We start from the raw sequence: 17294 nt of genomic DNA on the forward strand, positions 1-17294 counted from the left end.
CTTTTAAGGACAGGGGGGGCTTAGCCCCCAGGAGATGCACAGGATGCGAGCGAACGTAGCGCACGAGCACAAATCTTCACAAACGTCTAACAAAGACTTAGAAATGATTCATTGTTATTATTATTATTTCAGTGGGTTTATTTTCAATGTGTGTTCAGTACAACAACAACAATGACATTTTGTTGACAGCATCAACAAGAAACAATGACTTGCATGATCCTTCAACATACACTGAAACACAATGAAAGTCGTGGCATTAGCCTCTATGTTATTACTTCACAACATAGAGGCTAATGCCACCACTTTCGCTCACAATACAATAATTGTTTGTTCCCAAATATTTTGAAGTTGCACAGATTACATTTTGGGCACATATGTGACTAAAATGGTTGTAAATTCAAGCCCTGGAAATATTACTTAATTACTTGAATTAAAGTCATATCTGGATCAGGATAATTTGGCTTACATATATATATATATATATGTATATATATATATATATATATATATATATATATTATGGCAAGCCGTTAAGGAAATTAAATATATATGGAAATCTGAATAGAAATGAGAAAGGTTTATATATACTGTAAATAAGAAAGACTGCTGATGTGAAAAAGAGCCAAAGCTGTCAAAGAGCTGAGGGACCATCTTCAAAGTGCAATGCTGAAACAAATAATGCAAACAATAAAATGTAACTTCCAGGGCTTGAGATTAACGTAGTCCCGTCGTCCCGGGGACGGTATAAAAATGCACGGGACGAAATGAAATGCTCCGCGGGACGATGGCTTTTAACCATTTTTTTTCTTTTTCTTTTTATGTATTTATTCCATCCATCCATCCATCCATTTTCTACCGCTTATTCCCTTTTTGGGGTCGCGGGGGGCGCTGGAGCCTATCTCAGCTACAATCGGGCGGAAGGCGGGGTACACCCTGGACAAGTCGCCACCTCATCGCATGTATTTATTCATTTTACATTTTGTATTCAATGTCTTGGTTTTTCCGCCCTCTGAAAATCCTATGAAATGATTAACACCCATCTATCCATCCATTTTCTACCGCTTATTCCCTTCGGGGTCGCGGGGGGTGCTGGAGCCTATCTCAGCTACAATCGGGCGGAAGGCGGGGTACACCCTGGACAAGTCGCCACCTCATCACAGGGCCAACACAGATAGACAGACAACATTCACACTCACATTCACACACTAGGGACCATTTAGTGTTGCCAATCAACCTATCCCCAGGTGCATGTCTTTGGAAGTGGGAGGGGCCTATCCCCAGGTGCATGTCTTTGGAGGTGGGAGGGGCCTATCCCCAGGTGCATGTCTTTGGAGGTGGGAGGGGCCTATCCCCAGGTGCATGTCTTTGGAGGTGGGAGGGGCCTATCCCCAGGTGCATGTCTTTGGAAGTGGGAGGGGCCTATCCCCAGGTGCATGTCTTTGGAGGTGGGAGGGGCCTATCCCCAGGTGCATGTCTTTGGAGGTGGGAGGGGCCTATCCCCAGGTGCATGTCTTTGGAGGTGGGAGGGGCCTATCCCCAGGTGCATGTCTTTGGAGGTGGGAGGGGCCTATCCCCAGGTGCATGTCTTTGGAGGTGGGAGGAAGCCGGAGTACCCGGAGGGAACCCACGCAGTCACGGGGAGAACATGCAAACTCCACACAGAAAGATCCCGAGCCCGGGATTGAACCCAGGACTAGTCAGGACCTTCGTATTGTGAGGCAGACGCACTAACCCCTCTTCCACCGTGCAGCTATTAATGTAACAATACAATACAACAAATATATTTAATGATGCTTTTTCCATTATTTGAACAATAGGCTAATGTATATTACTTGATATAGATTCTACAAGAAACACAAAAGTTAAAAAGTAAATGATTTACAATTGCAGACACAAGGTTTGGTGCAGCTTCACTCATTGTAAAGGAGGACGGAAGTCCACGCAGGAGAAAAATTACTACAAAGATGGTGTATTTAGAGCGGGAAAGTAACTTTGTGTCAAACACAGACCAGGTGTAAAGTGGAGCTAATACATTTTACTACAAGCAGTGATGAATACTTACTTTCTTGAAAACCTTTCTTATGTCCATTTTGCATCCGTTCACGTTCTTGTTCTGCAATCTGCAGTGCTGTGTGCTAATGTGCTTCGTACACCTGCAGGACCGCAAGCAAGGTCGCAGAGAAAATGCGGACTGGATTTTGAGTGATGTGGGCATTTTCTATATGAAGAAGTGGAATGGATTGGATACCGATGCACTAAAGGGGCTCGCTACCTTACGCTATGAAGTGAGGGGAAACTGAGTGAATAATGACAGGTTATATGATTATTTATTTAAACTCATATTCGGGCCACTTCATAATGAATATGTCAGCATGTATTTGTAAAATAAAAATATATAACACCAAATGATTTAGGGGGGCTTAAGAATATTTTAGGGGGGCTTGAGCCCTCCTAAAATAGGCCTAACAACGCCAATGTTGACACATCTCATCTCTGCATACTCTACTAGAATACCCTTATGAGCATTACATATACTGTATATAAATCAAGTACCTATTTTACTGTTTACTTGTAGAAATACCCTTTACAAAGTTAAAATATGCCAAAACAACCACTTTGCTGCTGCCAAAAATTGATTTCAAGTAATATTTTGATATTGACACATCTCATCTCTGCATATTCTACTAGAATACCCTTATGAGCATTACATATATCAACACCTACTGTACTGTTTACTTGTTGAAATACCCTTTTTAGAGCTAAAAACTACCCAAATGGCCACTTTGCTGCTGCCAAAAATAGATTTCAGATAATATTAACAATAATAACAAAATGTCAAAACATTTCTGTTAGAATAATTGTTTCTAAATGATCACAAAAAACTTTGTATTACATTGTGTTCCTGACAAAAGGACAGGGGCTGTCTTTGAAACGTACCAAGAAGAATGCTCGTAAAACTCCACTGGGACTTCAAAGCGGACAGATGGCAGGATCTGCCCAACTTCCAGAGGAACTCTTTTTGAAGTATTTTACAAACTCTTTTTGAACTATTTTATGGAACTCTCTTTGAACTATTTTATGGAACTCTTTTTTTTAACTTTTTTACAACCTCTGCTTTTGAACTGTTCGGTAACCAAAGGCAACGCTGTTTACGACCCACTTCCCTTTGGAAGCAGCTGTGGTCAGGTGGGGGTAGAAAGTCAAATAAAGAAGGAGTGCAATCTTTTGGCAGAGCGTGGTTGAAGACTGTACAGAAAGTACAGTCGCCATGTTTCTCCTCAATATTGAGTCCAAATTTAATTCTGTCTCTGTTTGATTATTTGCCTCTTGTCTTGTTTAATGGATGTCATCAGTGTTTGAAACCTGACATTTCTCTAAAAAACAATATTATACATTCTGAAAATGTGAACGATAGCAAAAATACACCTACAACTTTCAGAAAATTTCACGAGCAAACACTTTGTTTAAAAGGTTTTTACTGTACCAAAATTCTAAATAAGTAAATAAAAATGACTGATAAACACTGGAAAACTGTCACTGAATGTCTTAGTGTGATGTCATTCTGTCACAGACAAATGCTACACAGCTCCATGCTGGTGCTGAGAGAACATTTGTTTGTTATATTTGTGTAATGTTTTATATATATATATATATATATATATATATATATATATATATATATATATATATATATATATATATATATATATATATATATACACACGCACACACATGCATATATACACACAAACACTCAATTTGACATACAAAATAACTACTATTTTTAAGAACAAGTTACAGTAATATATAATACATATAACATATAATATATATGTATATATAAAAAAATATATATATATATACATGCTTATACATATTTATATTATATATATATATATATATATATATATATATATATATATATATATATATATATATATATATATATAGACATATAAACTATATGGGTATATATTTTCTCCAAAAAGGGTATTTCAACAAGTAAACAGTACAGTAGGTAGTTGATGTTGATATATGTAATGCTCATAAGGGTATTCTAGTCAAATATGCGATGTGTAAATATCAAAATATTACGTGGAATGACTTTTTGTCAGGCAATGTTACATTTAATGACAATGTTACATAAATGAATACATCCAAACACGTTGTACATATTTATTATGTGCAGGAAGAAATAACAGTTACAATTGTGTGTATCTTCCAAACAAGAAAGAGGTTTTATCACATCACCATGGGACTAACAACACTCCTTTAAATCTCATCAATACCACAGAAGAGGCAAACTGTCCTTTTCCAGGCACCATAAAGTCTTAAATAATGTCAAACACGTAGCGATACAACAACCAGGAAGATAAAGTGTTTGTCTCACACCTACTAATCCACTGTGGACACACCAAGACACAAATGGAGGTTCAGTGACCTCCGCCAAGGAAACACATTTTTGTCAGCCATTCACATTTTGCCACAACACACATGAGGGAAAGTCCTAGTTGGAAATACTAATATTGTGTGTAAGTCACGTGATACATGTTGTGTGTAAGTCACCTGATACATGTTGTGTGTAAGTCACGTGATACATGTTGTGTGTAAGTCACGTGATACATGTTGTGTGTAAGTCACGTGATACATGTTGTGTGTCAGTCACGTGATACATGTTGTGTGTAAGTCACGTGATGCATGTTGTGTGTAAGTCACGTGATACATGTTGTGTGTAAGTCACGTGATACATGTTGTGTGTAAGTCACGTGATACATGTTGTGTGTAAGTCACCTGATACATGTTGTGTGTAAGTCACGTGATACATGTTGTGTGTAAGTCACGTGATACATGTTGTGTGTAAGTCACGTGATACATGTTGTGTGTAAGTCACGTGATACATGTTGTGTGTAAGTCACGTGATACATGTTGTGTGTAAGTCACATGATACATGTTGTGTGTAAGTCACGTGATACATGTTGTGTGTAAGTCACGTGATACATGTTGTGTGTAAGTCACGTGATACATGTTGTGTGTAAGTCACGTGATACATGTTGTGTGTAAGTCACGTGTGTAAGATGCCAAAAAGAGATGTGAGTTGTTTTCAAGGCTTTGGTCCTGAAAAGATGGAAGGCTTTTGCTGGGCGCGGTGGATATTTGGAATGGAAGAAACCTTGGAGGGGACCACAAGTGGTAATGATGATGCCAGCCTATTTCATCCTAAACTTCATTGCAAAAGGACGCTTTCTTCTTTCCTTTATCTTTTTCCGGAAAAACATTTCGGCGACGGGGTTTTCAATTTAAAAGCTTTAATTTGCATTTTCTTTGCAGCCGACTTGCTTCCTCTCGTCGAAACCAGGAAGTATCCTTCGGCCCGTTCAATCCCGGGTTGGGGTTGATGGAAGGAGTTTGGAAAAAAAAACAAATGTGAGAAAAGTTGGCCCCCCGCGACGGTCCCCTTTCCTCTTTGGTCCGGGGTCCCCCCTTACGACTGTCCTTCGCCATTCTTTCCTCTTCTTTTTTAATATTTGTACAAAACTTCACTCGCTCAAAAAAAAAGAAAAGTTTTCGAAAAATGTGGTGGTGGGGGGGCTCCAACAACTTTGCCGACTTTACGCTCGGTGACAGAAAAAAAGTTTTCGTGCACAACTTGAGTCCAGCTTTTCTTCCATGTTAAAATCGGTAATGATAACAATCTTTTTTCGTGTTTTTCTGAGGTAAAAAACAAAACAAAAAAAAAAGTTTCTCCCCCTTACCGTTAAACGCCGCCTCGGGAATGGGGGGGGGGGAGAAAAGAAAAGGCCCTTTTTAGAAAAAATCTTTGACCTGGTCCTGGCTATTTGGGCGTGCTTCAGTTGGGACACAAAAAGCATGTAAAGGATCTTGGACTATTTTGGACAAAAAGCCTTCCCACCTGACTTGTCAATGAGCTGCAGAGACTGAGAGGGCATCATCTTCTACCACCACAAAACAAATGAAGCAAGAAAAGTCTTTTCCCAACCTTGAAAAGGGAAGAGGCGGAGAGAAGCAGTTTGTCGCTACATGCGGAAAAAAATGCCAAATGGTGTGTGTATCATCTAATAGTGGCCTTCAGATTTCTGTCCTGGGAGTTAAAGACATACACTTGGTTGTCTCCGGTACTGAGAAAGACATGATTCCGTAGTAAGGAGCCCACTTTCACAATACACCACTGTGATAAATAAGCAAACTCCTTCCTTCCATCTTTATTTACAGCGGCAGAGAGACCACCACTGTTTCCCGCGCCTCAAATTCTGACCAATAGCAGTTTGCATTTAGCGGTCATCAAGTCTTTATTTTGTCTCTTACTGTGGTGTTGTCTTTATTTTGATATGGCATACAGGATGTGATGTTATTATGCTTGACACATTGACTCCTCTGGAGAATAAACTGATCATTACAACTCATATTAGTAGATTAAAGAAAGTGAATTTTGCTTTGATTTATTGTTTGAAATACTTAAACTATAGTATTGTTGTTACTTCAATGTTTACGCCAATCAAGCACTTGATGGCGTTGTGTTGCTAGACTAGGAAGCGGAAGTAGCGTTCATGAGGAGTTTCCATCATACAATTATTGATATTGTCTCTCAGTATGCAAAATAAAGGGACTTTGATTTATTGCATCAAATGTTAGTTGTAGTATTTACATGTTTTTCTTCAACAGTTGGGCAAGACAACCACAAGGTGGCGTAGGCCGCACCAGCACTTGTGTGTGAAAACCATGAAGAAGAAAACAATCCAATCAAAACATTTTCAAGAAAACTGTCATATTTCAATTCCCCTTGCTGGTTTTTTTTTTTGCCATTTTTACAACTTTTATCCGGCTTTTAAATCAAGCCCAAATGGAGCTTTTTAACGAAAGTGATACATTTACGATGTACTTTTGGGAGAATAGCTTCAAAACTTTTGAAGGGTGGCCTTTTGAAGAAGACTGGAAAACGTGAGTTTTGAGTCCAAATTGAAAAGAAGTCAGTTTTAATTGTAAACACTGCAGATAAAATGACAAGACGCATGTAGCAGCTTTTTGTTTATAGCATTTCTTTGTTGCAAAGTAGTGTTGTTGAAGCAAGTCTTTAACTCTTTCATTCTTAATCATCAAATGTAAATAATCAAATGTAGATACTTTTTCTTATGCCTTCTGATCTCTCTCTCTCTCTCTCTCTCTCTCTCTCTCTCTCTCTCTCTCTCTCTCTCTCTCTCTCAAATTTGCAAAAAAGTTTCTAGTTAAAACGTTTGCAACATAACTTTCAAGCCATGCTTTTTTAAACTAATGTAAATTACTGATAATCAATGCTATCGCCTCAAATTGGCTATCATCAATTCAGTGTAGGGTTATAGACATCGTGTTGAAATCCCATGCTGTTCCAGGCGCTGTAGCTGTCAGTCAAGGTGCCTGTTTGTTAAATAGGAGATGTTGGGCTCAAATCCCGTCAGTGTCTTGATGTTTTTTCTGTAACACTTTCTCAGTTTGTTTTCAAACCACATGAATGCAAGCCAAATTATATTCGTTTTGAATAAAATCCCAATGGATCCACAGAGTTTGATGTTTACTGCAATGTTTTCTTCAAAAAAATGCCATTTTAAATGTGAATTGAACCAGGACTCAGAAAGAAACACTACTTCAGATGGGTTCCAAATCACTTTGTAATTTAAGACAGCAGAGTGGCGCAGCGGAAGCGTGCTGGGCCCATAACCCAGAGGTCGATGGATCGAAACCATCCTCTGCTATGATTTAGGTTTCAGTTGTCTATTTGACTGGTTCTTAATTTGAAAGCAAGGCCAACACTCATTCAGACTGCAGCTGTCTTCTCTAACTCTTTGGGAATTACACCTATGATTCCTGCTAAAAGAGAGGTTAAACATCTTATAAGTCAATCTAAACAGTACAGTTGCAATCCATTGAAAGCCCTGAGAATACAGTGACTTGAATGAATGAGAAATTTCACAGGTTTGTGCGTGACATTTTCATGGAACCCAGCATTCATGATGTTGAAGCCTGAGGTCTGCCTAATGAGAACCCTCTAAATTTGGTGTTGTGTGTGCTCGGCTGTACATGAGGTGGTCAGCTATGTTGCAAACTACTTTATGATGAAACACAGGACCTTGCTATCATTTATTTCCTTGCTTATTTATAGAGGTAAGAAGGAAAGTAAAAAGACCTTGTTTCCACCCTGTTTCGAACAGGGGACCTTTCGCGTGTGAGGCGAATGTGATAACCACTACACCATGGAAACTGCTGCAAGTTGTAGACCTTTATCAAAACTTACAAGTTGATTTCCGGCCAATGGAAAACATGGTGCTCGCTAGTCTTATTGCTGTTATTAGCTGCATTGCATTTCTTGCCTTTTGTGGATGTTGTTAAATCCCTTGTGCACGTAGAATGTGTTCTACTTTGTAGCATGTTTTGTCTGTCGCGGCCCGCATTTCAAACGTTCTTCCTCTTAACCGAGTTTAGAAAACTTTTTTTACTCCACAGGCATTGGTGGTTCAGTGGTAGATTTCTTGCCTGCCACGCGGGAGACCCCGGTCCGATTCCCGGCCAATGCATTCTGTTGCTTTTATTACATTTTAACTAATATTCATAAGGGACAAAAGCAATGTTCGTGAAAACCTCAAGACGCAGGCATTCCACCCAAAAGGCATATTGTACTCGCCGAAGGCTGAAGCAGTGTACTTCCAGTTACGCTAATCCAAAGACAACGACATCGGGACATCGTAACATAAAATTTTATAATTTTTTGGGGAGTAAGTAATCATGTAAACCAGTACCGTATTTTCCGCACCATTAGCCGCACCTAAAAACCACAAATTTACTCAAAAGCTGACAGTGCGGCTTTTAACCCGGTGCGCTTTAATAAACACGTAAACCAATAAGTCTCTGTGGCGCAATGGGTCAGCGCGTTCGGCTGTTAACTGAGAGGCTGGTGGTTCAAGCCCACCCAGGGACAAAATATTGACTCGAGCACAGGGGTTTGAGGGTTTTCTTGTACAGCCCATTCTCTAAATTTGCAAAAAAGTTTCTAGTTAAAACGTGTGCCACAATTGCAATATAACTTTCAAGCCATTCTTGTTTAAACTAATGTAAATTACTGATAATCAATGCTATCGCCTCATATTGGCTATCATTAATTCAGTGTAGCATGTTTGGTTCATCGCAGCCCGCATTTCAAACGTTCTTCCTCTTAACCGAGTTCATAAATCTCTTTTACTCCACAGGCATTGGTGGTTCAGTGGTAGAATTCTTGCCTGCCACGCGGGAGACCCGGGTCCGATTCCCGGCCAATGCATTCTGTTGCTTTTATTACATTTTAACTAATATTCATAAGGGACAAAAGCAATGTTTGTGACAACCGCAAGACGCAGGCATTCCACCCAAAAGGCATATTGGATTCCCTGAAGTCTGAAGCAGTGTACTTCTACTTACGCTAATCCAAAGACAATGACATCGGGACATCGTAACATGAGATTTTATAATTTTTTGGGGAGTAAGTAATCATGTAAACCAGTACCGTATTTTCCGCACCATTAGCCACACCTAAAAACCACAAATTTACTCAAAAGCTGACAGTGCGGCTTTTAACCCGGTGCGCTTTATATATGGATAAATATTAAGATTCATTTTCATAAAGTTTCGTTCTCGCAACTTCGGTAAACAGCTGCCATCTTTTTTCCCGGTAGAGCAGGAAGCGCTTCTTCTTCTACGCAAGCAACCGCCAAGGTAAGCACCCGCCCCCATAGAACAGGAAGCGCTTCTTCTTGTACTGTAAGCAACCACCCGCCCCCGGAAGAAGAAGAAGCGCGCGGTGCATGCTGGGATATGTGACGTTTCATTTCCATTTGTGTGTTTATGTAAAGACCCCAAAATGGCTCCTATTAAGTGTGTTGTCTGTCTAATTATAAATAATGCAGACGAGGCGTGTTAACTGAGTTCTCAACGTTTACTCACAGCGTGCTCATAACCACATTCTAACTGCCAGCATACAACATCGCTTCTCAGGGCTACCGCGCATGCTCGTAACTATCGTTGCATGCTGGGTAGTGTAGTTGTTATATTTGCTAGCTCATAACATCACAGTAAGAGACACGCTTACGCGCTTAATTCAATACTCGCCGTCATTCCGGGTGGATTGACAAAAGACCTCCAGCCGCTAGATATTGGTGTCAACAGGGCATTCGAAGCTAGACTGCTAACTGCGTGGGAACAATGGATGACAGAAGGCGAACACACCTTCACTAAGACAGGGAGGCAGCGCCAGACGACGCCAACATCTGCCAGTGGATCGTAAATGCCTGGGCAGATATTTCGGTCACAACTGTGGTCCGAGCTTTCCGGAAGGCAGGATTCACAGAACTGCTGGATAACAGTGACACTGACTCCGATTACTTCGACGAGACGGAGCCGGCCATTTTGGATCTCACATTTGCCCAACTTTTCACTTCGGACACCGAAGACGAAGGATTTACGAATGAAGAATAACTTCAGAAAGTGAGCGCTATGTTTATTTTGTGTGTTGTGACATTAACGTTCGAGCAACATTATGTTGCTATTGCTCTGCACTATTTTGAATTTTACTATGTTTGTGATTGCACATTTGCGTACATTTTGGGAGTGAACAGAGTTGTTAGAACGCTGGTTTTTAATATATTATTAAAGTTTGACTGACCTATCTGACTGTTTTTTTGACATTCCCTTTAGCGCAGCGTAGGCGCGGCTTATAGTCCGGGGTGGCTTATTGGTGGACAAAGTTATGAAATATGCCATTCATTGAAGGTGCGGCTAATAATCCGGTGCGCCTTATAGTGCGGAAAATACGGTAAGTCTCTGTGGCGCAATGGGTAGCGCGTTCGGCCGTTAACTGAGAGGATGGTGGTTCAAGCCCACCCAGGGACGAAATCTTGACTCGAGCACAGGGGTTTGAGGGTTTTCTTGTACAGCCCATGTCCTTCTCTAAATTTGCAAAAAAGTTTCTAGTTAAAACGTGTGCCACGTTTGCAACATAACTTTCAAGCCATTCTTGTTTAAATTAATGTAAAATACTGATAATCAATGCTATTGCCTCATATTGGCTATCATTAAATCAGTGTAGCATGTTTGGTCCGTCGCAGCCCGCATTTCAAACGTTCTTCCTCTTAACCGAGTTCATAAATCTCTTTTACTCCACAGGCATTGGTGGTTCAGTGGTAGAATTTTCGCCTGCCACGCGGGAGACCCGGGTCCGATTTCCGACCAATGCATTCTGTTGCTTTTATTACATTTTAACTAATATTCATAAGAGACAAAAGCAATGTTTGTGAAAACCGCAAGACGCAGGCATTCCACCCAAAAGGCATATTGGACTCGCCGAAGGCTGAAGCAGTGTACTTCTAGTTACGCTAATCCAAAGACAACGACATCGGGACATCGTAACATAAGATTTTATAATTTTTTTGGGAGTAATTAATCATGTAAACCAGTAAGTCTCTGTGGCGCAATGGGTCAGCGCGTTCGGCTGTTAACTGAGAGGATGGTGGTTCAAGCCCACCCAGGGACGAAATCTTGACTCGAGCACAGGGGTTTGAGGGTTTTCTTGTACAGCCCATGTCCTTCTCTAAATTTGCAAAAAAGTTTCTAGTTAAAACGTGTGCCACGTTTGCAACATAACTTTCAAGCCATTCTTGTTTAAATTAATGTAAAATACTGATAATCAATGCTATCGCCTCATATTGGCTGTCATTAAATCAGTGTAGCATGTTTGGTACGTCGCAGCCCGCATTTCAAACGTTCTTCCTCTTAACCGAGTTCATAAATCTCTTTTACTCCACAGGCATTGGTGGTTCAGTGGTAGAATTTTCGCCTGCCACGCGGGATACCCGGGTCCGATTTCCGGCCAATGCATTCTGTTGCTTTTATTACATTTTAACTAATATTCATAAGGGACAAAAGCAATGTTTGTGACAACCGCAAAACGCAGGCATTCCACCCAAAGGACATATTGGACTCACCAAAGGCTGAATCAGTATACTTCTAGTTACGCCCATCCAAAGACAATGACAATCGGTCAGCACGTTCGGCTGTTAACTGAGAGGATGGTGGTTCAAGCCCACCCAGGGACAAAATCTTGACGCGAGCACGAGGGTTTGAGGGTTTTCTTGTACAGTCCATGTCCTTCTCTAAATTTGCAAAAAAGTTTCTAGTTAAAACGTTTGCAACATAACTTTCAAGCCATGCTTGTTTAAACTAATGTAAATTACTGATAATCAATGCTATCGCCTCAAATTGGCTATCATCAATTCAGTGTAGGGTTATAGACATCGTGTTGAAATCCCATGCTGTTCCAGGCGCTGTAGCTGTCAGTCAAGGTGCCTGTTTGTTAAATAGCAGATGTTGGGCTCAAATCCCGCCAGTGTCTTGATGTTGTTTCTGTAACACTTTCTCAGTTTGTTTTCAGACCACATGAATGCAAGCCAAATTCTATTCGTTTTGAATAAAATCCCAATGGATCCACAGAGTTTGATGTTTACTGCAATGTTTTCTTCAAAAAAATGCCATTTTAAATGTGGATTGAGTTGCCTATCGCCTCATTTTTGAGCCCATGTCCTTCTCTAAATTTGCAAAAAATTTCTAGTTAAAACGTTTGCCACGTTTGCAACATAACTTTCAACTTACTGCAATGTTTTCTTCAAAAAAATGCCATTTTAAATGTGGATTGAACCAGGACTCAGAAAGAAACCCTACTTCGGATGGGTTCCAAATCACTTTGTTACAAGTAGTTTGTCTGGATATTCACCGGAGTAAGCATTTTGTAGTTTAAGACAGCAGAGTGGCGCAGCGGAAGCGTGCTGGGCCCATAACCCAGAGGTCGATGAATCGAAATCATCTTCTGCTATGATTTAGGTTTCAGGTGACTATTTGACTGGTGCTTAATTTGAAAGCAAGGCCAACACTCATTCAGACTGCAGCTGTCTTCTCTAACTCTTTGGGAATTACACCTATGATTCCTGCTAAAAGAGAGGTTAAACATCTTATAAGTCAATCTAAACAGTACAGTTGCAATCCATTGAAAGCCCTGAGAATACAGTGACTTGAATGAATGAGAAATTTCACAGGTTTGTGCGTGACATTTTCACGGAACCCAGCATTCATGATGTTGAAGCCTGAGGTCTGCCTATATGAGAACCCTCTAAATTTGGTGTCGTGTGTGCTCGGCTGTACATGAAGTGGTCAGCTATGTTGCAAACTACTTTATGATGAAACACAGGACCTTGCTATCATTTATTTCCTTGCTCATTTATAGAGGTAAGAAGGAAAGTAAAAAGACCTTGTTTCCACCCTGTTTCGAACAGGGGACCTTTCGCGTGTGAGGCGAATGTGATAACCACTACACCATGGAAACTGCTGCAGGTTGCAGACCTTTATCAATACTTACAAGTTGATTTTCGGCCAATGGAAAACATGGTGCTCGCTAGTCTTATTGCTGTTATTAGCTGCATTGCATTTCTTACCTTTTGTGGATGTTGTTAAATCCCTTGTGCACGTAGAATGTGTTCTACTTTGTAGCATGTTTTGTCTGTCGCAGCCCGCATTTCAAACGTTCTTCCTCTTAACCGAGTTCATAAATCTCTTTTACTCCACAGGCATTGGTGGTTCAGTGGTAGAATTTTCGCCTGCCACGCGGGAGACCCGGGTCCGATTCCCTGCCAATGCATTCTGTTCCTTTTATTACATTTTAACTAATATTCATTAGGGACAAAAGCAATGTTTGTGACAACCGCACGACGCAGGCATTCCACCCAAAAGGCATATTGGACTCGCCAAAGCCTGAATCAGTGTACTTCTAGATACGCCCATCCAAAGACAATGACAATCGGTCAGCACGTTCGGCTGTTAACTGAGAGGATGGTGGTTCAAGCCCACCCAGGGACGAAATTTTGACGCGAGCACGAGGATTTGAGGGTTTTCTTGTACAGTCCATGTCCTTCTTTAAATTTGCAAAAAAGTTTCTATATAAAACGTTTGCAACATAACTTTCAAGCCATGCTTGTTTAAACTAATGTAAATTACTGATAATCAATGCTATCGCCTCAAATTGGCTATCATCAATTCAGTGTAGGGTTATAGACATCGTGTTGAAATCCCATGCTGTTCCAGGCGCTGTACCTGTCAGTCAAGGTGCCTGTTTGTTACATAGGAGATGTTGGGCTCAAATCCCGTCAGTGTCTTGATGTTTTTTCTGTAACACTTTCTCAGTTTGTTTTCAAACCACATGAATGCAAGCCAAATTCTATTCGTTTTGAATAAAATCCCAATGGATCCACAGAGTTTGATATTTACTGTCATGTTTTCTTCAAAAAAATGCCATTTTAAATGTGGATTGAACCAGGACTCAGAAAGAAACACTACTTCAGATGGGTTCCAAATCACTTTGTTACAAGTAGTTTGTCTGGATATCCACCAGAGTAAGCATCCTGGAGTTTAAGACAGCAGAGTGGCGCAGCGGAAGCATGCTGGGCCCATAACCCAGAGGTCGATGGATCGAAACCATCCTCTGCTATGATTTAGGCTTCAGGTGACTATTTGACTGGTTCTTAATTTGAAAGCAAGGCCAACACTCATTCAGACTGCAGCTGTCTTCTCTAACTCTTTGGGAATTACACCTATGATTCCTGCTAAAAGAGAGGTTAAACATCTTATAAGTCAATCTAAACAGTACAGTTGCAATCCATTGAAAGCCCTGAGAATACAGTGACTTGAATGAATGAGAAATTTCACAGGTTTGTGCGTGACATTTTCATGGAACCCAGCATTCATGATGTTGAAGCCTGAGGTCTGCCTATATGAGAACCCTCTAAATTTGGTGTCGTGTGTGCTCGGCTGTACATGAGGTGGTCAGCTATGTTGCAAACTACTTTATGATGAAACACAGGACCTTGCTATCATTTATTTCCTTGCTTATTTATAGAGGTAAGAAGGAAAGTAAAAAGACCTTTTTTCCACCCTGTTTCGAAGAGGGGACCTTTCGCGTGTGAGGCGAATGTGATAACCACTACACCATGGAAACTGCTGCAAGTTGCGGACCTTTATCAAGACTTACAAGTTGATTTTCGGCCAATGGAAAACATGGTGCTTGCTAGTCTTATTGCTGTTATTAGCTGCATTGCATTTCTTGCCTTTTGTGGATGTTGTTAAATCCCTTGTGCACGTAGAATGTGTTCTACTTTGTAGCATGTTTTTTCTGTCGCAGCCCTCATTTCAAACGTTCTTCCTCTTAACCGAGTTCATAAATCTCTTTTACTCCACAGGCGTTGGTGATTCAGTGGTAGAAATCTCGCCTGCCACGCTGAGACCCGGGTCCGATTCCCGGCCAATGCAATCTGTTGCTTTTATTACATGTTAACTAATATTCATAAGGGACAAAAGCAATGTTCGTGACAACCGCATGACGCAGGCATTCCACCCAAAAGGCATATTGGACTCGCCAAAGCCTGAAGCAGTGTACTTCTAGTTACGCCCATCCAAAGACAATGACATCGGGACATCGTAACATGAGATTTTATAATTTTTTGGGGAGTAATTAATGATGTAAACCAGTAAGTCTCTGTGGCGCAATCGGTCAGCGCGTTCGGCTGTTAACTGAGAGGATGGTGGTTCAAGCCCACCCAGGAACGAAATCTTGACTCGAGCACGGAGGTTTGAGGGTTTTCTTGTACAGCCCACGTCCTTCTCTAAATTTTCAAAAAAGTTTCTAGTTAAAACGTGCGCCACGTTTGCAACATAACTTTCAAGCCATTCTTGTTTAAACTAATGTAAATTACTGATAATCAATGCTATCGCCTCATATTGGCTATCATTTATTCAGTGTAGCATGTTTGGTCCGTCGCAGCCCGCATTTCAAACATTCTTCCTCTTAACCGAGTTCATAAATCTCTTTTACTCCACAGGCATTGGTGGTTCAATGGTAGAATTCACGCGGGAGACCCGGGTCCGATTCCCGGCCAATGCATTCTGTTGCTTTTATTACATTTTAACTAATATTCATAAGGGACAAAAGCAATGTTTGTGAAAACCGCAAGACGCAGGCATTCCACCCAAAGGGCATATTGGACTCACCGAAGGCTGAATCAGTATACTTCTAGTTACGCCCATCCAAAGACAATGACAATCGGTCAGCGCGTTCGGCTCTTAACTGAGAAGATGGTAATTCAAGCCCACCCAGGGACGAAATCTTGACTCGAGCACAGGGGTTTGAGGGTTTTCTTGTACAGCCCATGTCCTTCTCTAAATTTGCAAAAAAGTTTCAAGTTAAAACGTGTGCCACGTTTGCAACATAACTTTCAAGCCATTCTTGTTTAAACTAATGTAAATTACTGATAATCAATGCTATCGACTCATATTGGCTATCATTAATTCAGTGTAGCATGTTTGGTCCGTCGCAGCCCGCATTTCAAACGTTCTTCCTCTGAACCGAGTTCATAAATCTCTTTTACTCCACAGGCATTGGTGGTTCAGTGGTAGAATTCTCGCCTGCCACGCGGGAGACCCGGGTCAGATTCCCGGCCAATGCATTCTGTTGCTTTTATTACATTTTAACTAATATTCATAAGGGACAAAAACAATGTTTGTGACAACCGCAAGACGCAGGCATTCCACCCAAAAGGCATATTGGACTCACCGAAAGCTGAATCAGTATACTTCTAGTTACCCCCATCCAATCACAATGACAATCGGTCAGCGCGTTCGGCTGTTAACTGAGAAGATGGCGGTTCAAGCCCACCCAGGGACGAAATCTTGACTCGACGACAGGTGTTTGAGGGTTTTCTTGTACAGTCCATGTCCTTCTCTAAATTTGCAAAAAAGTTTCTAGTTAAAACGTGTGCCACGTTTGCAACATAACTTTCAAGCCATTCTTGTTTAAATTAATGTAAAATACTGATAATCAATGCTATCGCCTCATATTGGCTATCATTAAATCAGTGTAGCATGTTTGGTCCGTCGCAGCCCGCATTTCAAACGTTCTTCCTCTTAACCGAGTTCATTAATCTCTTTTACTCCACAGGCATTGGTGGTTCAGTGGTAGAATTTTCGCCTGCCATGCGGGATACCCGGGTCGGATTTCCGGCCAATGCATTCTTTTGCTTTTATTACATTTTAACTAATATTCATAAGGGACAAAAGCAATGTTTGTGACAACCGCAAAACGCAGGCATTCCACCCAAAGGACATATTGGACTCACCAAAGGCTGAATCAGTATACTTCTAGTTACGTCCATCCAAAGACAATGACAATCGGTCAGCACGTT

General features: G+C 40.8%; 2 non-coding genes across 2 annotated transcripts; both read right to left on the reverse strand.

Annotated features, from left to right (window-relative positions):
* Positions 1-8178: 8178 nt before the first annotated feature.
* On the reverse strand, positions 8179-8251 carry trnav-cac (transfer RNA valine (anticodon CAC)). Its single transcript has one exon. It is a non-coding gene; the product is annotated as a tRNA-Val (tRNA).
* Positions 8252-13317: 5066 nt separating this feature from the next.
* Positions 13318-13390, reverse strand: trnav-cac (transfer RNA valine (anticodon CAC)). Its single transcript has one exon. It is a non-coding gene; the product is annotated as a tRNA-Val (tRNA).
* Positions 13391-17294: the final 3904 nt, after the last annotated feature.

Source organism: Nerophis lumbriciformis, linkage group LG28 (assembly GCF_033978685.3).
Source record: "Nerophis lumbriciformis linkage group LG28, RoL_Nlum_v2.1, whole genome shotgun sequence".
Classification (NCBI taxonomy): Eukaryota; Metazoa; Chordata; class Actinopteri; order Syngnathiformes; family Syngnathidae; genus Nerophis; species Nerophis lumbriciformis.